The 26246-nt window shown below is 37.3% G+C and overlaps 1 protein-coding gene across 1 annotated transcript in view; it reads left to right on the forward strand.

The window, feature by feature from the left end:
• LOC127452248 (MICAL-like protein 2) overlaps nt 1-25344 on the forward strand; it is a 51393-nt gene extending 26049 nt beyond the window's left edge. Inside the window, exon 19 of the mRNA XM_051717596.1 lies at nt 24854-25344. The gene's annotated coding sequence lies outside the window, so the exon portion shown is untranslated. The remainder of the gene's footprint in view (nt 1-24853) is intronic.
• Nucleotides 25345-26246: the final 902 nt, after the last annotated feature.

The raw sequence follows: 26246 nt of genomic DNA on the forward strand, positions 1-26246 counted from the left end.
TTTAATCTAAAAATGCCAAGTGATTTAACACAGTAAAATGGAATATTTTCCTTACAACTTAAATACTTTCACCTTAACACTTTAGTGTTTACTTAGTATATGATCATAATCATTATTTCCAAAAAGTGTTATGATTATTATAGTTTTATTTTAATTACTAACAATTATTTTTCAAGATTATAAATTGATTATCATTAAAGAATCTTTAAAAACTTTTATAATCTTTAATTATTTCTTTAAAAAGAGTTTTATATAATCTAATAAAAATATAAATGTATATATATATATGTATATATATATATATATATATATATATATATATATATATATATATATATATATATATATATATATATATATATAATACTGTGCAAAAGTTTTAGGCACACAAATGTTGCATAGTGAGGATGTCTTCAAAAATAATGACATAAATAGTTTATCTCTTAATGTCATACAAAGTCCAGTAAACATAAAAAAGCTAAATCAATATTTGGTGTGACCACCTTTGCCTTTAAAACAGCCCCAGTTCTCCTAGGTACACCTGGAAAAGTTTTTCTTGGTTGTTGGCGGATAGGATGTTCCAAGCTTCTTGGAGAATTCACCACAGTTCTTCTATCTATTTAGGCTGTCTCAATTACTTCTGTCTCTTTATGTAATCTCAGACTGACACAATGTTCAGTGGGGGGCTTTGTGGGGGCCATGCCATCTGTTGCAGGGCTCCCTGTTCTACTGTTCTATTCTTTTCTTTTTGCAAAAGTAATGTTTGGGAGTCTAACATTTATATTTCCTATTGAAGCTGAAGATATAAATAACCATCTTAAGACAAATGCTTTTGTGAAACATCTTATGTACAGTATATATAAGTTATACAAATAAATGTTTTATCCCTGCTTATTTTTTTTTAAAGCAAAATAATTTTTTTCTGTATTACAATCTCCATAAAGTAAAAACACCTATACATATTCTTGACTTTAATATATGACAATGAGTTTTAATTCAGAAATTGAAAACATGTCAATCATAGAAGACAAGTGTTCAAATCATTGTGTGTATGAATTGTATTTATAAAGACATTGATGGTTATGTGCTTCTAATAGAAGTATATGGGGCAAATAACAGTTACCGCAGACTTAAATTGTTTGTGCATCTCTTTCAAGGCATTTTTGTTATAAATATATAAAAACAGATCAAAACTTAACTTGAAGATGACCTGGAATATTCCTTACATACTTTAATAAATGTGTGAATCAAGACCACAAAGACCTTTTCAGTGCAAAACTAACTATATAGATTCCCTATATTTTTAACACAAAGTGCCTGGTTCTGGTGCTAATACTGACTGTCTCGAGAGAGCACAATTAGTATTTTTCATGGGATACTGTGATTGTGTATGGCCGTGCTTATGTCTGTTTGATGGCTGCTGTGCAGTGGAAACTGTGCTCTCTTGTCTCTGTAGGCTGGCTGCTTTTATGCTCTGCCTCTCTTATCTTGGTCTTGGTAAGGTTAATGAAGTGCTAGCACTCTTGGAGGAAGTAAAAATGAACTGACTTGCGGAGACCAGAGGAAGCTTGGAGATGAGACGCACATCTTGGAGCGGCTCTGAGTGGCAATTTTGGTGAATTACTGAGACAATGAGAGGAGGAATGTCATCATCTTAGACACAACTGCACTGGGTATCAGGAATGGTCGATTGGATCTCTTTAAACCCAGCTCGTGTGGAATTACATTAGCATTTTAGCCTTGCTTGTAATATGATCTGTCACACCTCTCCGCCAGCCAGTGGTGGTTTGGCCAAATGCTGTTTTTTTGTTTTGTTTTGTTTTTTGGTAAAATGGTTTTACGTGGTTTCCAACATGTACCGTGGCAGTTCCAAGGTAACATGTCCTGTGCTAAAAGCGAGTTACATTTTCTCCCAAACAGAACTCGAGTTTTAAATCAACAAAACCTAGGTCTCACTTAACCATAACAGATGTATTAGAAAAGGCAAATGTGACATGAAAAATGCAATTGCCAAAGCAACAATGTCACATTGTGGTGCTTCTATGACACTTTTGACTCATGTGTCAACTCAGGATTCATACCCCAGTCCCTTTGCTTCACAAGTGCATCGCTCTATCAGTTGCACTATCAGGAAGATCTACACATTTGTTGACTTTGCCGCCATGTGTTCCTCAAAGTCAGTTCAGGAATATGGTCATTTACTCTATGACTCCATGCTTGGCTATTGGGTGCTGTTTAAATAAAACCAAAATGGCTCATAATATGAGATTAATAGAAGGAAACATTTTGCTAATAGTTTGTTGCCCACAGATCCCCATCCCTCTCATTTCCAATATTCTAATGTCCCTTTGCATCTATTTGAACTAATAGGTAAACATGAATCTGGAAGGTCTACATTCCAATGAATTAGCATATAAATTACTTCATCTTATACAAATAGAGCTCTTTTGCCCGTAAGTCCCAGCGCTAAGCAAAAGATTGTGTATGTAAAATATGTCAGGGGAAAATGTAAATTAATCTGCCCTACTCATCGTTCAGTCTAATGAGAAAATGGTTTTACCTTTAACCCGACTTTTCTGTTTCCAACAGCTCACTTTCACAGATATGCAGCATAATTGTTTCAACCAAGCGCGGAGCAGCTGTGAATAACAAGCAGTCTCTTACAGTATAACAAAGCCTAAACAAAAACAAATGCTTTACATACTGTTTCATACTTTAGAACCCAATAAGTCATTCCATTCTTCTGCGTATAAATAAATGGATGTTAATAGTCTCAGACACAATAACGTTCATACTGCATTGGCCGTCTCATTTAGGCTTTCACACTCACGGTTGTAATTAAACCCGTACTTTTTACACACATTCAAGCTATTTGTTACATAGCTAGAGTTAATATGTTAGAAGAGGCTTATCGAATTGGGTCAGCTAATTAAGCAATTAGCTTATTTCAGCTCAGTACTGACACTTTGTTAATCTAGGCCATTGTGCTCACTGATATGCCAACACTGTGGCAGTGTTCTTGTCTGCCACAGCAGGGCTCTCTCTCCCTTTTCTCTGGATAGGGTTTTTGAAAGCCTTCCTCCACCATCAACTCACACTTTGAATGACTACACACATCCTTCCACGTTAATACTCCCATTTCTCATGCAAATCCCTGGAATTGAATAGGTTGTTTATTGTGCAGTTAATATATTGAGACATTCATGCGGTGCTGTTGGAGTGTTTGCTTTCTACATTTTTAGCTATGTTAACACACATGGAATCCCAGACAGATTACAGTGTGAAAGTGTTAAAACCCTGATGAACGTCTGCTAGCATTTGTGCCCTTTTGCATGGTGTTCAAGACAACTGTAGGCATCGGTGCTCTCCAAAGTGTTTTGCTTTTAATTATAAAAATCTACATGAGGAAACCCTGCCTAGCTGATTTTACTCTGGTGAATATTTCATGCTGGGTTTCTTTTTTGAAACCAGTTTCCACATAAGCACATAGCTTAAAGGCTTAGCTGCAAAAAAAGCTATTTAACATATACAGCAATATTGCCCAGTAAAACGTATACAGTTAAACACACTTTGACCCTAAAAATATCAAAACATTGTATTGGCCAACTGATATTGTAATTAATAAATTTTTTTAAATTACAACATAAAACTAGGTAAGCAACGATATGAAAATTTTGGGCTGATACCGTTTTTTACAAAAAACTACTGGCCGAAACCAATATTTTGTCACATACCTTATTTTGTCAGCAGATCACTGTTTTGCACAGGAATTATGTTTTAAAAATGTACAAAGAAGTACAACATCTTTCTATTGTTTTAAAAATTAATTTAGGTTTTTCCTCATAAAATGTGAGAACGAGAATTATTAAAAATTAAATATTACATGTTCTTAGGAGTGCCAACTTTTCTATATTCATTGGCTATCATTATTTCTGGATTGTGCATTTGAATTCAGAGTTTTTACAAAGTGTGTTGATAATTATAAATGAACCACCAGTTTTTCATATTGGTGTTTTCATGCTTGAAACCAATTTGCCAGTGGTTTTAATTTAGTCAGTAACTGGCCGATAAATATCGGTGGCTGATACATCTGTGCATCTATTCATTAAAAACATGAGACAACCTACCCCAATTATATGTGTCAACCTGACCTGACAATTTATTAAAAAAAATATCATCTTGATCACAGTTCAAACTTTTGGTTAAAATCTACCGTCATTAAATAGTTGACTCATGGTTGAATGTACAATATCCCAGTGTGGTTTTATTGTGTTCACATGTTTATCAAAAAGCTACTAAAAATAGAAAAAAAAAAAGAACATTTGTTTTGAACTAGTTGTTTGAAACCAACAAAGCCACTGCCAGAGAAAACAAGCATTTGTTTAATTTGACTTTTTCTCAAAATCTTATAACTACTGAGATACTGAGATATAACCCTTCCCAGATAGCGCACGTCAAAGATGTCTGTTTTAGATCTTTTCATCTGGAAAGCATCGCAATCTAATTAACATCTGCTAAACATCTTAAAAAGATCATATTTACAAAAACTCTTAAATCATAAACATCCCAAAGACATCTGATGAATATCCAAGACATACTTATGGCAGGTGAGCAAATAACATAAAAAAATATATCTTCCAGAAGTAAACACATCAGATAGACATCTGGGTGATGAACGTGTGCTATCAGTGTTGTGACAGCTTCCCTGTGAGTCAACTAGCCCCAGTCTCCCTTACATATTTAAGTAGAAAATCATCTTTACAGTCACTTCTCTGAATGGTCTGCTTTGAAAACCTCAGAGTTGTGTGGCTTTTATAAGCATTAGTAGAGCAAACAAACAGTTGGAATATGTGTTAAAAAGATTTGCAACATGCTTCCAAAACTGGCTGTCCAAATAGTTTGATCTAAATCTGATACACAGCACACTGTATTGTCGTACATTAACTTTAATTGGCTATGGCACACTGAGAAATGTTTTCTGTTCAGATGTCTATCAGAAAAAGAATGATGTGAAGCGTGTTTGTTTAATAAATTAAAAGATTTGCAATTAGGGCCTATAGGCTAAGGAATGTGGGTCGAGGCTTGGAAAGCCCATAATTATATCACAATAAGCATCTCCTAGCTGCATTCTTGTGTGAATGTGCAAAATTGCATTTGATATGAGAAATAATTGCACTTTCAAGTTCAAAGCACACTAATACACCTTTATCAATTGGATTTACTTATTGCATGTAATGTTCCTCGTGATGGCTCATGTTTATTTCTTGTGTTTGTTTTTCTTTGTCATTCTATATGTAAACACATAAAGGCAGGTTAATACACTGTGGAATAGTTATTTTAGTATAAAAGTGTATTCCTGAAGAGGTCAACCAGCCTGTCTTGTTCACAAAGGCCATTAAGTTCTAGCATATATAAGAGTATCCACTAATTGCAAAAGAGCTTAGCCTCTTTATGGAGGAGGATAATGTTTGCTTGCAAGAGGAGAATGTATAAGACATGTGTAGTCCATCTGAAGCACCTGTCCTCGCTTAACAGGTCATCTTAAATTTAGAAAAAACATAGGACCCTAAAACATGGCTAGTTGGGCATCTTTGACCATTGCGCCGCATTTCACTTTTTCTTTTCAGCATCTCATGCAGGAACACTGTATTTGTTTTTTTTTAGATGCTGAGACAGGTTAAAAATAATGGCAATTGGTTTGTCATCCCAAAACAAGGAGCTCAAAAATACCTGAAGAAAGCTACCCATTAGCATTCCCATTTATTTCAATGATGTCAGCTCAGCTAGCACAGAGTTCCTCAGAAATAGGCAAAATGGAGGCTGATGTCTTTGCTCATGGGTGCTCAATTCGAGGATGGGCTGTCAAGTGTCTTTGATAAATATATGTCCATTTTACGCTTCTGAGAGCTATTCAAAAACAGTCTGTCACTAGGAAAAGATGTACTTTAATGTAATGAAATAATTGCGATTTAAATATTGCTTGTAAAACATTTTTTTTTTTGTCAGAAAACATCTTATGAAATTTATTTGACAATTGCAACATTTTTGCATCATAGGGTGTAGTTTAAACATCTACCAGCAAGGGCTAATGGGGACCTATTAACCAGCCAATTCCAGATCCCCTGGTTCCAAATGACTCTGAATGTTTCTTCTGTGGAACTCTTAAAAGAGATTCTAAGCAGAATACTCACATGGCACTTTTTCCTACAATGAAAATTAAAAGGGACAGACTGTGAAGCTCCAAAATGACAAAAATCATCATGAAAGCAACATAAATGCAGTCAGCCATATGATAGCTTTGTGTGAGAAACAGACTGAAAGTTAAGTCATTTTTCACTGAAAATGTTTCCCTCCACTGTTGCTCGCATATCTCATGCACACTTCCATCTAATCAAACTAGTACATCGTGATCAGATATGACAAAAAACAATATCCAAAAATTGTTTTGCATCATTGGCGCAATGCATCTTCGCAGGAATTCTGGGCCCCTTGAATGTATATTGGTCACAGCCCCTTTTAATATTAAAAAATACAGTTTAAAATGTGTAGGCCCCTAGAATTGTTACCACCTTTCACCCCATTAGCTTCAGTCCTGCATCTGTGTGCCATATTTGAATATTCACAAACCCAAATGACAACTTAGAGCTTTGGTGCAGATTTGCAGTGCATTACGATTTAAAGGAATAGTTCACCCAAAAATAGAAAATCTCTCATTATTCACTTACCCTGATGCCATCCCAGATGTGTATGACTGTCTTTCTTCAGCAGAACACAAATGAAGATTTTTAGAAGAAGATAGAGCTCTGTCAGGACCTTTTAATGGAAGTACACGGGTGCCAGCGCTTTGACAGTCCAAAAGTCATATTTAGGCAGCATAAAATGAATCCATGTGACTCCAGTCGATCAATGAATGTCTTCTGAAGAAAATCAATCGCTTCCATCCAGGGCTCTGATGCTGTTTGAAAAGGCTGAATTCTCGCATGACGTTCGTTCTTCTGTTGTAAATAAGCGCTGCTTCCAAATTCTCACGTGAACTCACCGATGCGCTTACGTCACGCTTCGCATCAGCTGCTGGCAGGAAATGCTTTTTAAAAGTTAATAACGTTTTAAATACTGATTTATTTTTCACAGAAACGTATCGATTTGCTTCAGAAGACATTCACTGATCGACTGGAGTCGTGTGGATTACTTTATTGCAGCCTAAATGTGACTTTTGGACTGTCAAAGTGCTGGGACCCATATACTTCCATTATAAGGACCTGACAGAGCTCCATCTTCTTCTAAAAATCTTCATTTGTGTTCTGCTGAAGAAAAACAGTCATACACATCTGGGATGGCATCAGGGTAAGTGAATAATGAGAGAATTTTCATTTTTGGATGTCAGGGTATCATGGGTGGTTACTAGGCCGAGCATAGCTAGGGTGTTACTGGGGCATTACAAAATTGTTTCTTATTAACCCAAGTCAAGAGACCATCCCCAAGTCTCGATAATGTCCTGATCCCTAGAAATGTGTGGGGACCTTTTCAATGGAAGTCTATGGGATTTTTAATTTTAAAACAAAAATCTTTTAGAATATAAACCATAATTCTGTATTTGTTTCAAACAGAAACAATGTGTAAGTATTCCAATTATAAGCTTTTTCTTACTCAAAATTAGGATTTACTGTATATCTACTGTAAAAGTATATTCCACCAGTAACATACAGATGATGCAGTTTTCAGATGAAATGCTACTATATAAGTTTGTGTTCAGTGTTAAAAATAAGCCAATTTCAATGTTCATGTTTTTTAATCAAAAGGGAGGTGTGCTGTAAATCTGCTGTACCCTACCGGGTCTTTTTTTTTTTTTTTTGCCGAACAGAATGGTTGTTAAGAACTTACAAACAGTAGGGTTACATTTTTCCTGTTATGTTCAACAGAAGAAAAATATTATAATGAGTGTAAGAAAATTATGCCAGGATTTTCATTTTTGGCTGAACTTTTCCTTTAAATGTCGGCTATTTGGTTGCCAAAAATGTCTAAATTCTGAAAGATAAAAAATACTCCAGTCTTCTTTTATATTTATAATGCATGCACTTTCATTTTTTGAGTGTCAGGGGTTTGATTTTCCATATAGACAGTTGGAGGCACCCTATGTGGGGGGTAAGTAGCCACAGCTGATCACAGAGGTGCAGGAGGATGCCTGCAGCAGGACTAATACATAATGCGGGTCATTGCTCTGAGGTGACATTTATCACATGCTGTGCAATGATCTCCTTTTTGAATATGAGAGAGTTGAGCGCCTCAGTCACACAAGTATGGTAATGCATCCAATATGATCCACTTATTTCCCAAAGCAGAACCGAATCCAACATGGCTGACTCGTGCTTCCCTTGAAAGCATTGATTTGACATGGCAGTGCAGTGCAAACCCTGGTGAATGGATCATGCTTAAATACTCGTCTGGCAGCTCTGTTTGGCTATGCAGAAAAATTAGCGTACAGCATTTTCTTTTGTGGCTGTCTGGGATTGGTTGTTTCTGTACATGCCTGCTACTGTACAATGCCCAGAGCAGCGTCTGTGTTCTCTTTCTTAGCTTACAGCATTTGATTTCTTTAAAGAAGCAACCAGATTTGTCAAAGTTTACAAATTGGTTGTGATGGATTATATTGTTCGAGGCGGAACCGACACCATTTAGCACTTGAAAATGCGTAACGGTCATTTTGATGAACGCAGGAGAATGTGAACTCTGAGAAACCAGAGATATTCTAGCAATGACTTATGACAGATCACACATTTAACACCTATCATTAAAACTCTCCTTTTCCACTCTTGTGGCACCCACTTGTGGTGTATGAGCAACCCGGGCCTGCATTGTTAATATTGTAATGCTAAAACTGATCCATTTTTACTATATATATATGAGGCCACTGTACCCCGAAGTCTAAGTGATAATAAGATTTTACCGACTAACCTGTGCATTGTAGATATGAGATGTTCAATCATCTTGAAGTTGCTCTATTTAATAATCCATCTGCCAATTAAGCCAGTCAGTGGTGTTCAGGCCCACAAAAGGTTAATAAGCCTCAGCTGCAGTGTGGTTATCCTGGGTAAATGTCACTTAGATGAGGGGCACATGGGGTCAAGATCTCCCTCCAGATCTAAATTTAATCACACCGCGTGTCCACTGGCCTCCTCTTCACCCTAATTAGTGGCTGGCCTGAGCCAGAGTGTGATCGGTCCTGCTCGCCCCCCCCACATCTTGCACATGTGACCGGCTAACAAACCAGCGTCCACAAAGCCACTGGTGCCTTAATTGCCTGTTCAGGCCGAAGGTTTCAGTATCATCGTGGAGGTCGTGAGATCATCAGCTGGATTTGGAAGCCATATGAGGTGGTAAATCTTGTAAGTCGTTGTGTTAGTGGTTTGTTTAGTTTGAAATTTGTGGTTGGATTTGCTCGGCTAACTTTAATAAAGACTTTGTCAGAGTAGTTAATGCAGGGAGCAGGGGTTAATGCTGCCATATTGTTTGTTTGTGAAGAGGATAATGTTGCATGTATGGCTCACTGCAAGTACGTGCTTTCTATATGCAATGATGCAATGCGTCCAAAACAGATGGACCGTATTGCAGAGTTATTTAATTCTGAATATTAATATAAATTAGACGCAAAATGGGTAATCATTCTCCTGCCCTACAGAAATTATTAACATAATTTGGATAAATAACAGATGGCAGAATCACAGAATTGAGGTAGATTTATCTTAATTAATATCTTAAATCTACTTGGAGAAAGGTAAATGACTCCACTGGGGTCTGAGATGTGTGTTTATCTATGAAACTCTCTTAAAGCAAACCATATAGCGGCAGCAAGGAGAAACGAACACTCTCTCTAGGTATACATCAAACTAGCTCACTTGTCACACACAGACACAAACGCTCAACGGTTTTCTCTCTCTCGCTCTCTCACTCTCTCTCTCAATCTCCGCCTCCCACCTCAGTTTTATAAGCCACACAACAGTTGAATCATTTCAGCCGAATGGAAAGGAGATTTACTGTAGGAAAAGTACCCTGGAAACTTGCCCAATAATAGCTGGATTGTCCGTACAGGTATATTAAATGGTAAAGCTCTTTTCGGGGCTTAAATTACACAAATGTCTTTATCCTTTCAGATATTCTCTTCTAACTCGTATAAAACAACTTTTTACATTCCCAGGCTAAAGCTATATGGAATTCCTTTACTCTGTCTCAGTGAAGCTCATTATATAAAATGTTAATTATCTTTCATTAAAACTAGACAATAGAGCCTAAATAAACTGACGTATTGGCATTTTTTTATTTTTATTAATTCATTTAGTTTCCTACTGTGTTGCATAATTATGGTTAAGTGCTTAATTACATATTTAAATGGTCCCTTCAATTACTCTGGCTATAAAATATCATTAGCATGTGTCACAAGTTTGAGAGACATATATTAGTCTAGCAGCCTCAAAAATATTCGATTATGGACAGACAGGGCTTTTGGCAATATCCCAGGTCCAATCTACAGTGAATCTCTGTTAACATAGGAGCCGCTGCTCATTGCTCACATCAAAAATTTACATCGGAGTTAACAAACAATGTGAAATTTACATATTAATTAGCACTGGGCACTGTGGGCTGAATTTAAATATCCGCTCTCAGTCTCTGTGTGACATGTCTGTGTGCAATCGCACTGCCGCCCTGTGGAGGTGAGTTCTGGATTTTCTGCCAATACTCCACCTTCACTTACACTATCATTATTCAACGTGTCACAGTCCACTGTATTCAAAATATCCCACCTTTTCAACCACTTCTATGATGTTGTGACTCTCATTAGCTGCAGCTGAGAACACTGCAGGTGATATAATTAGGTGGTCTTTGTAAATAGTCATTGTTTACATCTTTATTTTTTCACTTATAAAATGAAAAATTCCAATATTTCCACAAAAAAACTTTCATTCTCTAGTTCTTGGAAAACCATCTCTACCAAAAAAGTTCCCAGACTAGCTAAAAAGGATATTAATTGATAAAATATTATACAAGTAATCTATTATATATAATATAATAGCTAGTGTAATCTATCTCACTGACAAAAAGGTAATAATGTACTATACCATTTAAACCATTATCATAAAATCACTAAGATACACAATTTTTTTTTAATAAAAAATGTATTAACCTCACCATAGCGAACTTTGCCAGCAACCTACAAACGAGTTACCATGGCATTGGCAAATTGACAATCGTTAGCTGTCACGTACTGAAGCCATTTCACCAACACGGTTGAGCACGGTAAGCTAACCATGGCGAGAAATCTGAGCCGAAAATGGTTTGTAATCGTGCCTTGCCAAACCGTGCTCAAGTTGAAATGCTACTATAGCCATTCCTTACTGTGCTCAGAACCGTTCGAAAAGTGGAAAAGCGGCTTTGGACTTATCATGAAACCTGGTCCATATTGTAGTTTATTCTGGTCAAAAAACTGTCCTCTTGCACAAAAAGATACAGACTGGACGAAATGTAAAATGACCAACTAAAGTGCATTTTGTTGTTACATACAATTTAGGGATGGGTTTATCTGATATTATACTTTTACTAAAAGTATTTTGACATTTTTTATTTTTGAACAGCATATTCATTATACACATTGATTCAGAGTGCATATAGTTTTACAGTGTATCGCACTTTGGGGTCGCGTGCATTGCAGCATTTCTGGTGCATGCAAAATAATGTGCATATGGTGTGGATAGAAATGATAAAAAAATGGCACAGTGAAAGGTTTTACAAATAATAGGGGAAAATATGTTTCGAAGTTGTCCATCCAAAAGTAATTAGAACTGATTATTTCTCAGACATGTCTCAGAAAACATAATGCAACATATACAATAGTTTTGGTCTTGGATGTCTAGTTATATTGCTCCTAAGTGTTCGTGAGGGGCATATTTCTTTGTTGAGCACTTCAAACGTGTTTGACACCCATAGACTCGCACGGTGGCAGTGATGAATGAAAGAGACATAGGGGCGAAAAATACTATGCAAGTTTGTGAAGCAGCAAGTATGTGAAATCGAGCTGTGCTACTTGTGTTGTTGCGTTCTGAAATGTGTTAGACTGCAATTAATAACACAACGCAACTATGCGTTGCATTTTGCTATTGCGAGATATTGTGAACTGTCCACTTCTACTGTGAGTTTTCTATTTAAACTCAACTACTGTCAATGTACCACTCCCACCACTATGCTGAGTGATGACTACTAACGGCAGCCTGTGCCAGCCAGACATCACTTCAATCTACTACGATGGACTTCACAGAGGATGAACTGCTGCCAACCATAAGACATGGGATACTTCACTTGCCACTGCCTGAACCTCTGATTTAAGATGGACTTCACCAGAAAAGAACTGCCACAAGCATCCAGCCGGACTGCAGTGCACCTCACTGACTTCTGCCTGCATCATCTTGGTCAAAGGATGGACTACACTCTTAAATTGGAATACAAAGACAATACACTTCAATTGCCAAATAACAAAGGACAATGCATCTTTGTGCACTTCTGCATTTAATTCAGTATGGACTGAAGAGATATTTAGTCATTTATCTTAAAGTTCATACAAAATCCTTTTGTTTTAACATTGGCCACAAACATCTACTCAGTTTACTAATTTAAACAATGACTTGTTTTATGCATAGTTAACTAATACTGGCATTCTATTCATGCTGTTCAGCCAGAGGGGAACATTTTACAGCTTCAGTTTATGTTACAGCATAATTTTCTGTAAAGCTGCTTTGAAACGATGTGTGTTGTGAAAAGTGCTATACAAATAAAATGACTTAAATTAAACTTTGATTATCTTTCAAATATTTTATGTTATTAACTTGTCAAACTTTAACAAATCCAGTGATTAGTTATTTCTCAAAAACACTCATTGTTTAAACCCAGTACCTTGTAACACGACTTGGTTTCCAGGTTAACGGATAAAATAAAATAAAATAAAATAAAATAAAACTGTTAGCCTTTGCTCCTGAAAATTGTATTAAGCCAGCCAATCAAATTAGAGCTTGCCAAATCAAGAAACTGCTTTCCAGTTTTGTGTAAAATATACATCAGACAGTCAGTGAATGGAATGTAGATTACCGTATATCTCCAATATAGCCACAGAAACATTTAGACAAAGAAAGGTGCTGTAAAGAACCATTGAATAGCCTTTATTTTTTAAAAGTTATTGCTTATTTTATCTCATTGATTAATAGTGTTCAATGGTTGTTACGACCTATATCCAATATAAAATACTCCTGATTTGTTAACTAGTGTTGTAAAGCTATCACTGTACCAACAATTCATCTGTTTCATGCATATAATAGTTGATGATGGGCTCACAAAATTCAGGTAATGTCATTCAGGCTGTATTGTGCATCATTCAATCATGACAGTAACCAGGGAGAAAGACCTTGCCTTCTGCTCGCTTAATATTCACTAATATGTATTTAATTTATCACCCTCAAAGGTGCACAACACTGTTGATTGATTTCCTCCAGTTATGCTGCAGAATGCAAATTAAACTGATAACACACATCTACATGTCTTTTTGTATGTTTAACATCTACTTGTAGAAGACAGTGAGGTTCTAGCAATGGCTTTGAGGCAAATAGTTATAATTAGAATACAGATCAATTGGGAAGCAGGTAATTTACCTTTAGGGGAGGAAGTCTAATTATTGCCTTTGAAAACCTAATTTAGCATCAAACACTTCAGGTGTCTTTTCTCCTCTCTTTGGAAGAGGGGAAAACCTGTCCTGGAGCAATCGTAGAAGCCCTCCTCTCTCCTTTGTCTCTACTCTCTCCTGTTTGATGTTTACATGATCAAGGAAATCTGAGAACCCTACTGGAGAACATGGCTAACTTCAAAGCGACACATGTTCTTGTTCATATCCCTTCGCATCTAGCTGTGAACAGGATCTGAGAGAGGAGCAGAACTCTTCGCCTCTCAGTTAAACGCTCCTAGCAGATAAGGCTGTATCTGACAGATAGCGTTTGTGATGCCTGTTCCCAGTTGATCCCAGGAAATGTTGGAGGAACTGTCTCCACAGAGTGCCCCTTGCAGCCCCATGGTATATGCTCTGCAGTGGCCTACACTTGCTGAAGGATGGCGCTCACACCCACGTCCCTGGGTGGCCCAGCCATGCCGGGGTGTTAATCACAGCTCAGCCCCTCGCTCACACACTCCTCAGACTAGTAAATAAACTGAGTATATTGTGACGGGCGGGGCTGCCACCTGCACTAGGCGTTGGGAAACATCTGTGTGAGGTCTGCTTTTCTCACATTGAACGCAAACGCTTAATTCTTCAGAGTTGTTAAATTCATCAGTCTGCGAATTGGAAGGTCACCAAGATGTTCTCAGCTGAAACAGTGAAGGATGCTCCAACTGTCTGTGGTTAGCCATGTCCAACTGGAAAGCGTTGAGATGACAACACGGAAAGTGGCGATTAGGTCCTGCTTGTCTGAGTCCAAGCCAATTCGGCAGTCTATAAAACCTAAGGCTCAGGAGTGCGATCTGGCACTCAGTCCTAGGCTGATACGTGCTGTTTCCAGCTCCAAACCTTCTCCATCTCAGCAGATCTTGGCCGTCTTCAGTCCCTGTGGGCCACTGGAAATATAATATGTTTTGTCTCTGTGTGTGTGTGTGTGTTTTGTGAATTTCCCAAAGACAAATACAGCCTGCCTTCATGCTATAACAGCCATTACTTAATTGTGCTGGATTCTCCGAGCAGAGAGTTGCTTTAATTAAGCAGCTAATTGCAATGTAGTTCTTGATTAGCTTTGGGGGATGGGAACGTTCAAGCAGGCTGATATGTTGTGCACACTTCAGAATCATTTACAGAAATTGAAGCTAGTTTCGCTCTCTGTGTCTATTGCTGCATTAATTTAATTTGGGTTGCTTTTAGCTCATTAACACTTCTAATTAATACGTTGACATCACCATTAAGATGTCTCTTTGAAATTGGAGTCTCCAGATAATCAGGATGGAGGAGGCTGACGGATAGCATGAGAGCCTGGGTGGAGAAAGCCAGAAGATAGAGGGAAAGGAGATTTGAAGAATCAGGGAAAAGGAGAGGGACTCCCCTATGCTCATTTGGAAATCACCAGCAGAGTATGATCATGGACACTAATAGGGTTTTTGTGGCAGGCTGCTAAATTGGAAATGAAAGGGAAGTTGATTGTTTTAGATTTGACAGAGTGTGTGGAGGTGTGCGTACGCTCGCTTTTGCATTGGAAAAGGCTGGTGCTGGGGTTGCTGGTTCAGGCCAGATGCTGTACACAGCTGAATCTCATGCTTGACTGGCTTTGTGTTTGGGTTTGTCACTTTAATGAGCAGAATTTAGTGACTGTGGGAGAATAATCCTCAGGGTGAGGCTGCTATCCTGTTCATCACACTGTCATCACTCTTGGCTCACTCTGCACGCTACGCTCATTTCCACAGCTTCGGATCAAATAAATTTAGCTATGTATTTGTATTTAATTTTCAATGCTCAAATATCTGTAAATGTTTGCTCTGTAAAGAGGCCCCTTTTAGCTGCAAGGAAAATCCATTCATTTTTCTACTCTCAAGGTGGCCTGGCCTTTTGAGGATTTATATAAATTTTGCAATGACTATTTAATTAAAAAACAGGCAGAGAGTGGGCCTGGGTATGTCAGTGGTAAAAGACGCTGGCTACCACCCCTGGAGTTCGCTAGTTCGAATCCCAGGGTGTGCTGAGTGACTCCAGCCAGGTCTCCTAAGCAACCAAACTGGCCCGGTTGCTAGGGAGGGTAGAGTCACATGGGGTAACCTCCTTGTGGTCGCTATAATGTGATTCGTTCTCGGTGGGGCGCATGGTGAGTTGAGCGTGGATGCCGCGGTGGATGGCATGAAGCCTCCACACATGCTATGTCTCCGTGGCAACGCACTCAACAAGCCACGTGTCTGACGGTCTCAGACGCGGAGGCAGCTGGGATTCGTCCTCTGCCACCCGGACTGAGGCGAATCACTATGTGACCACGAGGACTTAAAAGTGCATTGGGAATTGGGCATTCCAAATTGGGTGAAAAAGGGAAAAAATCCAAAACAAAAACAAACAAAAAACAGGCGGAGATTATAATATAAAAAGTGAACTTGTCACCCTCAAACCTCCTGATGTGAAATTAAATAGCTGTCAGACACAGAGGTCCGTGACTGAGAATGGTAGGCTTTCCTTTTAGAAACAAAGAGTGGTAAAGTTAGTGTTGCTTACAAGTCATGTTTCTGCACAGTCCATATAGAGTATGTTTAATTGTATGTTTTTTTTTTTTTTTTTTTTTTTTTTGTATGTGTTGACAGCTGGAGTGATAATCTTATACTATGGATCATAGGCTTTTAGCTGCTAACAGATGTGCATAAAACATTTCGATTTCAAATATCAGTCAGCCTGAACTGAGTATATGCATTAAATAAAAACAATATATCTTTGTGTATTTACATCACTGAATCTAACTGAATACATTAGGATACACCAACAAAAATAAGTTAAAGATTAGATTGTGTATAAAAAACTCCTTATGGTAACAATTTCAGGTGACCAGGTTATGATTGTCATGTTTTGAGCGTGCTATATGAAGTAGTACTTCAACTAGATAGCGAAAGATAGTGTGTGATTGACTTTCTGTTTCCCCTAGAAACCCCATCAGGAGCTGCAAATCAACAAATGTGGAGGTGTGGTAAAAAAGCTCTTATTTAACACATAAATCAATGGTCATCCAGTTGTTTCCTAAAAAGCTGTTCTTTAACTTTGTTTTGAAGCATTCTCTAAGATACAAACCTACTGTAAAAAGCCTTCTGTCTAACACTTCATTAAAAAGTGCCTTGGAATAAGAGTCACAGGGGAGATGATCCCTGAGTCATGTGTAAAAGCTATCAACAGCTGCATCAATTAACCTTCCGGCCCCATGGGGCCCATTAGCAGGAGAAACACCCTTTAAAATTGCATATGCTTCAGATTACACAGGAGCAACTTAGCCCCATAAATGGCCTTATTTGCTTTTCCTATAGACCTTGGTTTGTAAAACAATTCTGCACCAAGAAGAGATCTTTATTACCAGTTGGTGTATGGGTGTGTGTGTGTATAGGTTGGATGTGTAAATTATCATGTCTTGCTCTTAACTTGTTATGAAGGAAAGGGAACTATTTTACCAAGAGAGAAAAGGAAACCAAAGACCAGAGATGAGCACTGAACTTGTGACTCTTTTGTACTATCACCGCTGTTAAGACAGTTCTTTGCATTTACAGAAGTATGTAAAAGCCACTGTTTTGGTTTTATTGTAATTCTACTTTTACTCACTGCTATTTAGGTTAGTTTTTTGAGGTTTCATAAAAGTCTGAAAATGGTTATTTTATGATTTAGAAGATTTTTGCTCATACTTGAACAAACCCCTATTAAAGTGTCAATGTGCACATGACTGAAACTTTAAAGGAATATTCCGTGATTAATACAAGTTACCGTATAAGCTCACTTGACAGCATTTGTGGCATAATGTTGATGACTACAAAAAATAATTTTGACTCGTCCCTCCTTTTCTTTTAAAAAAGCAGAAATCGAGGTTACAGTGAGACACTTATAATGGAAGTGAATAGTGACATTTTTTGGAGGGTTTAAAGGCAGAAATGTGAAGCTTATCATTTTATAAAAGCACTTACATTAACTCTTCTGTTAAAACTTATGTTTTTGAGCTGTAAAGTTGTTTAAATCGTTTTTAAAGTAATTTAAGGGTTTAAAACATTATACTGTTATGGCAACAAAGTTGTAAAATTGGATATAACTAGACAGAAAAGGTTAGTAAGTGATTTTTATCACACATCATGTTAACACGCATATTGTTTATGTTTTGTGGCTATACTATACTGAACAGTGAGTATTTTAACATTTAAGGATTGGCCCCATTCACTTCCATTGTAAGTGCCTCACTGTAACCCAGATATTTGCTTTTTTAAAGAAAAGGAGAGACATGTCGAAATAAATGTTTGTGGTAATCAACATTATGCCACAAACGCTATTGATTGAGCTTAACTTGTATTTAACCCGGAATATTCCTTTAAATGTATGTCTTATTGCTGAGTTTTTTTTTTTTGTTTTTTTGTTTTTTAACTTTTCTAAGCAATTGAAAAGTACAATTAACGATTTTCACCTAGCGTGCGATAAAATGGGCAAAATTCTTGCAAAATGCTATCACATGGTACCTTACACGCATCATGGCAGCTCCAAGATTAAATGTCCCCTGTGTGGCACTAAATTTGCCCAAACAAATTAGGTTTTTAAGATTAATGCTCTATCAAGTTATAAATCAACAAAACCAACCTCCCTACCCTTAACCTTAAACCTAACCGATAGTGTCCTAAAAAGCAAATATGACATGAAATTGCTGAAGCAACCATGCTATTTTTTGGTGCTTCTTTGAAACTTTCGACAATTCGTGTGCTCTTCTGAACTCGTATCCTGGTCCTATGCATTACAAGTGCAACAGTCTATCAGTTTAGCTACCGCGCAATTTGTTCGCATCCAAACAAGCTTGTAAATGTAGTTTCTTTATGCATATGATGTATTGCCTTACAAGTCATTTACTATATTAAAATATTAAGATGTCATAAGATAGCATTGTGTGAGGAACAGTGCGAAAAATGTTTATGAACTTCTAATATGCCATGTTTTGTTTGAATAAAAGTATTGCTGTTGTCACGCTTCTTGTGTTCATTTCTCTGGGAAAGTACCTCGATATGTACAATGAGTCAGGTAAAAACCATTTTGCAAAAATGTATGTAGAGAAAAGCAATGAGTAAAACTCATGTAAGTAAAACCACCTGGCAACCATTCATAACACCTTAGCAACTGCATAGCAATGCCCTGGCAACCGCCCTAAACACACTAGCATAATGGTGGTGACTTTTGTAAGACTGTGTCTAGAAGGTAACCATCCGGATGTCAAAGTTTTGCAAAAGTCACATTTGCTGTTACTAAGTTTAGGTTTAGGGTTAGATTTAGGGGTAGGGTTGGGGTTAGATTTAGAGGTGATGGTAGATATAAGTGTAAGGCTTCTGTGGGACTCAAATAAACATAATAAACACCATTTATGTTAGATTAGGGTTAGACAAAACTCTTTCTCACTAACAAGCACCACTTACATTTTCTTCATAAAATGTAGAAATCTAGTTCTCTGTGTTCTCTTTGTTGAAAAGACTATATGATACAACTAATAAAAAGAATCTTCTAAAGGAGTGATCGCAATGAGGTAAGTTCATCGCGACCACTGGTAAGACCTAAGAGAGGTTGTGTTGTTAAGAGTTATAACAGGTTTAATCCAGTGATTGGCCGATCTTCTAGAATGTTATTGAAATAGTAAATACCATGGAGCAGTGTGTCAGCTCTGTGGGGAGTTGAGAATTTACTCTACTGTTTGCGTTCCCCTGCCTCTCTGCATTCCACAGCACAATTCAGGGTGGAAAATCTGCAACTTGATTATCTGAATAGTTTTTTTTAAATGCTTGTGGTGTTTTTTGACCTAAAAACGCTGAATAACCTGCTATATAAAAATCCACATTATGAAAACTGGCAGATGTCCCTTTGATCCTTAAGCTTAAATATTCTTGATATTTTGGATGTAATTAATAGTCAGTTATTCTTTGTAATCCAAGGTGAAGCTCATTAATTCAACATTTTTTTATTTTTTTATTTTTGCCTTGTAAAGTGATTTCTAAAGAAGAGATTTTTTTTATGTTAATACTGTGACTTGCTTTAATGCAACAAGACGTTTTGAGGACACCTTGGTGTTTCTAGGGTAGGGTAGAAACTCAAAAACCTTCGACATTTTTAAACGAGGCATTAAAATGACACGCCTCCATCTCAACGTTATAATCCAGAGTATTTTGTTTCTGCTGCATATTTGCGGTATAATTCCGGCAAGTTTTTAATGATTGTGCGTCTAAATCCACGGCTATATCATCCATGCTATTCTCCACCAGCTCTAGTGCTCTGTCAATTAAAGTGTATTTTTAGAGATGAGCAACACATTTGTCTGTTTTGTTTGAATATTTCCTGACTATGACTTCATACCCGAAGAGAAGAAGGGGTGAAAATAAACAACCCACCCCCCTGCAGTCATCTACACAGTGTATCCAATGGCAATGTTTATCCCTCAATTCACAGACCGACGATACTACCAAATGCATTAGCAAACCCCAGACCAAATCAAGAGTAATAAAATCATTCATTTTGGTTAATGAGGATATTAACAGCAGCAGTTGTTTAAGCACAAACAAGAACAACAACATTAATAATTGCAACTCTCTAGCGCTTGGCTGATGTAAGCGTTTAATAATTAACAACTGTGTCTTATCCCCCAAAGGTTTGCCTCTTATTATCCAACTGAGTTATGAACGGGTAATTACTCTGCCACTGTATGGTCAAAACACTCGTCTGAAATGTCTTTAGGTCTGTGCTTTCAAACTCTTCATTCAATCAGTTCTCTGTTCATATAACGTTTATCGTTATAAAGTAGAAAATGTGCCAGTTTGATTTATTTATCTCGTTTTTTTTGTTTTGTTTTTTGCTTTCACTAGAGGATTACTTTTTTTTTTTTTTTACCTCCTGTGTTTACATATTAGTGCTAATCCAATTGAGTTAACAAGGGCATTTAGCATTGACTGAGGAACTGAAGGGCGGAGGAGTGGTTATTAATTTAATACGTATTCCAGATTTTAAGCTTTCGGGGAAATAGTTCTGAAACATCTGTTACGACAATTCCGGTAAATGGTGAGTTTTCTGGGTTAATGACTCAGCCGTGTCAGGGCCGTGTTTCAAGGCGCAATTTCGCAGTCGGCCTGCAGAGGGCGCAAGTGAGTCCACTCACCCCTGGAGAAATAACATCAACTGTTGTTTTGACATTAGCACTGGGGGCATCGGGAATAAAGAACGGACAAACAAGCAGCGATGAAAGAGAAGATCTCTGGGAAAGGCTCTGTGTGTATGACAAACACAGGGGTGTGTGAGACACAGTGGATGTCTGCACACTGTTGCCAGGTTGATTTAAGGGCAAACATATCGCTTTAATGAGGATTGTGATCCCTGAGTTCTGCCAGGACCCTTCTCCCAACCATCATCCCCCTACAGCTGGTCCTGACCTTTGCCCTGAAGGACACACCCTGTCAGCTGAAACTAATTAGAGTTTGATGACGTGTGACCGAAACACTGTCTAATGACAAAATTTGCAGTCTCACAGGACTTGTGAAAGATACAAAGACATAAATGAAAATAAGGAAAGTGTCAAATGCTGTGAAATAATAAAAGGACAACTTAAATAGGTGAATACAGGTTTATACGATTATTAAAAAAATCATAATTGTCGATTATTTCTCTTGATAATGTAATTGCGATTAATTCTGATTAATTGAACTTGCATGAAAATACTTATTTTGACTGGAGCATCTGCATGTCATTCTTTATGTAAGCTACACATTGAAAACAAGCTGAGAACTGTTTCTGAATTACTTCATTGCTATTTTATACATCTGTAAATCAAGACAGTGCCATAAATGGTCAACTTCACATTGTCCCTCTTAGCAGCATGATAAACAAAGCTGTTTTTTAAATTTTGCATGTTGTTAATAGAGATTTATTAATATTTTTTTTTAAAGAATGGAAGAAGATCTGAACTGAATGCTGTAATTGACACTTTTCATGATTAGTTGATTGTGGCAGCTGTTATTGTAATCTCGATTATGTATTCGATTAATTGTGTAGCCCTAGAATAGTTAACCCAGAAATGAAAATTTTTGCTGTTGTTTCAACATTGTTTCAAGCCTGTATGACTTTCATTTTTTGAACACAAAATGAGGTGTTAGGCAGAATGTTAACCTCAGTCACCATTCACTTCCATTGCATCTTTTTCCCCCTCCATACAATGGAAGTGGATGGTGACTGACAGTAACATTCTGCCTAACACTTCATTTTCTGCAGGGGCGGATCTAGAAATTTTTAAAGGAGGGGGCCACAGAGGGGCCACAGTGTGCAGAGAGGGGCCAAATTAATAACGTGTTAACATGAGTCTATGCTCTTGAAATCTGAACACATTACCTAATACACAAGGAATGTAAAAACAAACTTATCAGTACTTGAAACTGCGCTGTGTCCGACCAGTCTGTGAAACATGGCTGTTTAAACGTGTCTCCTGTGATCACATGTTTGCATTTTGAGGGGAGTTTTCATGAGGACATACAGTACATCAATCACTAAGCCAGTGTTTTACTGCATGATAATAAACCATAATAAAGTGTTCAAAGAAAGGATGTGTGCTATTTCTCCAAAATACAGTTGATATTTAATCTAAGCACAAGCGCAACATTTTAGTGCAGTACCTGTTTAACTGTGCTTCAGATGTGTGCTTCTCTTCTGTGTCACTTCATGTTGATGCTTTTGCTTGCGGTGAGAAACTGCAATACACAGAGGTCTCGAGACGTATTTTGAGATGTATAAGTTGAACTTCCTTTAAAGTAGCGCTCCTGGCATGTTTTTTGACAAATGCTTTACCAGGACAGGGGCACTGAAGGGGCCAATCTGTTTTCACCTGAGGCCATTGCCCCTGTGGCCCCTCTCCTAGATCCGCCCCTGATTTTCTGTTCCACATAACTCTTTAAGTTAGGCCAGCTCTAGTTTAGGATGAACTTAATGCTGATTTTAAGTAATGGAAGAGTATACACATTATACACAATATCCCACACTGTTAAAAATTTTCTTGTAAAAAAACAGTAAAGAACTGGCAGCAGGGTTGCCAGCATGTTACTGTAAAATTAACGGTGTCTTGCTGGTGCTGAAATTAACAGCTAGATGCTGTTTTTACAGCTACAGTATACAACTGTAATTAGCAGCATATAGCTGTCAAATTACATACTATCTACTGTTGTTGAAATTAACAGCTATGTTCCCAGCATGCACTGCGGCATGAAGAAATTACTTCGATTTTTTACTATTTGCTGGTTTATTTTGACGTTGTTTTTGTTGTAGTCTAAGTTACTTGTATTTTAATGTTCAGCTTTTACTCTTTTACGTAAAAGTATGTTTGTTAATTGTCACCATTGTTGCGTTTTGTATGCCGAGAGTTGATTTCTGTGTGTCTTGATAACAACTTGAGGTATGCTGCAAGTTCATCAAAAACATCAAACATTCATTTTGCTAATATCATTTTGCTGAAATATCCTTTACTGTTTTTGCTTTTATGTTTTATGTGTAATGCATCACCATTGCCACATATAGTGCCATTTGCAAGGTAGGATCAGATATTCAGTCTGACCTTAGGTTTTGTCTTCCAAGTAGCACAGTGCAACAACTTGTGTTTTATTTAAACATAAATTGACTGGCTGGAAGAACATAGTATAATAATAAAGAAGGTCCAAGGTGCCAACTCAAGAGAACACTAATCACCATAATGATGACTCTAAACAAAACAACTATTGATAACAAAACAACAACACTAATTAAACTAATACCTCTATTAAGTCTGGATAAAAACTTTTGTATGTTTTTTGTTTTTGTTTTTGTTTTTTTACAATTTTTGTAGCCCCAATGCATTGCCAAAGCATACATACTTATTCAAGCGCAAAGGCTTATGGGTATGTCACCATTATAACCCACAATGCAGTGCTATACTGTTAACCTGTTTACTGTGTACAGGTTGTTGTGGTGTTTTTTTTTTTTCTTTTCATAAAAGTACACTGTTCAATCCTGGCAAAACTGTACATTTAATATGTACATTGCTTCAAAGGTTGATTTATTTTTTATTTTTTATTTGACTTCTCATTAGACAGAGAAGTGAAGGCTGATGTGAGATGATAAAGAACAGTGGAGTTGGTCAGAAACATCATGAACACTAACCATGTGGTGTGGTGGGGGGATGGGTGTTAAAATATAAGTTTCAATATGTCACTACAGCTTTCACCAAGATGATATCATGATTTTAAATGTTCATTTTCCCCTAATGCCTTGCATAGAACAGCTATTTACCATAAAACTAGTCACTTCACAGTGAGACTGCTCTTGATCTCCCAGAATGCAACATTTTTAACAGCAAACTACTGTATTTAAGAATCACAGTAGATTGCTGTAGGAATTTGGCTGTAAATTTACAGCAATTTTTTACAGTGCACTTAACCATTTGTCCCACTTATATTAACCTACTGCATGCTGAATCCATCACTGTTACACAAATGCAAGTCTTAACAATCATCATATGCAGAATGTTGATGCATCTTGAATAAATACACTCAATTAAACTGACTAGTAACAAATGGCATTCTCATTTCACACGATGCCATATAAATCTCTCTCATGAAAGGTTCCAGAAAATCAAGTACATTCTCAATGAGAGCATTTAGTTGACTGATAACTTCATTTAATTTAGTTAAGTGCAGTCACTAACAAGTCTTGAAAATGCATATCTGACACCTCTCTATCTATTGCTGAATTTATGCTTCTTGCAGTCTATTGGCTCATCAGTGGACCAATATTTGTGTACTTCAACCATTTATCCTGGCCTAATTAGTCCCAGATCAATAGACCAATTGATTTAGCAATACACTTAGAGCTTTAGAAGAAGTGTCATATACCAGAGTGGTGTGCAGACCCACCATTAGAGGCTTAATGCAGTGAAATAGGACGCAACATTAAAAAGAAGTAATCCTCACTGTACAAGTGTGGACTCTGCTGAGCACCCCATGACATGTAGTGTTGTGTCAGCGGTTGTACTCAAATAGAGTTTTATCATTAATCATTAGTCTTTCTCTCTCTGTCTCTCTCTTTCTCCTACAGGGCTGGGCTGACTCTGGCTAATTAAGCAGTAGCGGGTGTCAGCAAGGCTGTGTGACTTCCTTATCATAGCTGTGAAGCCTCCCCAGCAAACATGGCTATAAACAGAGTGGGCGTTTATCATCTCTTTTTCTCCACAGGGCCGTGCTGGACAACCACAACACATAATGCTGCTTTAACAACAGCAATCAAAGCCACATTTACTCACCCTGAACTACCCCCAATAAAGTTGTTCCATGATAGTGCAAAATAAGTATGGAAAACAGTATTACCCACAAGGGATGTGCACAACTACATATTTCCAAAATCAACTAGTTTGGTTGCCTGAACAACTAGTCGACTAACCAGTCTTAAAAAAGCCCTATAAAATTAGACTGGTTTAAGCTGACCAAGGATCTGCAAAGCTGTCATTGCTGCACGTGGAGGATTTTTTGATGAGAACTCTTTGAAGTAGTATATTTTTCATATAGTAGTATTATTTTTCATGTTATTAATGTCCTGACTATACATTGCAATCAGCTGAATGCCACTTTGGTGAATAAAAGTTTCAAATTCTTTCTGGATGTTTTTTGTTTTTGTCACCATTCTGAGTAAACTAGAGACTACTGTGCATGAAAATCCCAGGAGGTCAGCAGTTACAGAAATACTCAAACCAGCCCGTCTGGCACCAACAATCACTGAGATAAATTTTTTTTCCCCATTCTGATGGTTGATGTGAACATTAACTGAAGCTTCTGACCTGTATCTGCATGATGTTATGCACTGCACTGCTGTCACATGTTTGGCTGATTAGATAATTGCATGAATATGTAGGTTTACAGGTGTTTCTAATAAAGTGATAAGTGAGTTTATTTATAAAAGAAACAATCTCATAATCTAGTTAACCTCACAATTCGACTAGTCAACTGTTGGACTATTTGACTATTCAGCCATTGTGACCTACTTCTATTACCCAAAATCATGAGCAGGACTGTTCTGCACTCAGCTGCATTAGGACGATGAAGTTATAAGAGAATAAAACACTATAAATGTAATCAAAACCTTTTGGGAGAAAATGGGCTGTATCCCACGGAAAGCCCAAATAGGTGATCTTATTCCAGTGAGTATGAACATGACCTTATTTAGCACTTTATTGGAGTGCTTTTGTGATTGCAACCCACAATTACTTACTTGAACAAAATTGTGAGGGTGGTGGTGGTGCATAAAATGCCTTTTGTGTGAGGTAGAACCACACTTGCAGAGTAACACCCATTAAAAGCTCATTTGCACGGGTAGGCAGTTCTTTAATGCAAAGGATAGTGAAATCACACCAATAGAGCCAAGTGTAACCCCAGGGCACTGGCAGAGGCTGAGGTTCAGTGTGCCAGCTCACTCACCATCATACCTCATTTACACT

The sequence above is a fragment of the Myxocyprinus asiaticus genome, chromosome 14 (genome assembly GCF_019703515.2).
Source record: "Myxocyprinus asiaticus isolate MX2 ecotype Aquarium Trade chromosome 14, UBuf_Myxa_2, whole genome shotgun sequence".
NCBI classification, from domain to species: Eukaryota; Metazoa; Chordata; class Actinopteri; order Cypriniformes; family Catostomidae; genus Myxocyprinus; species Myxocyprinus asiaticus.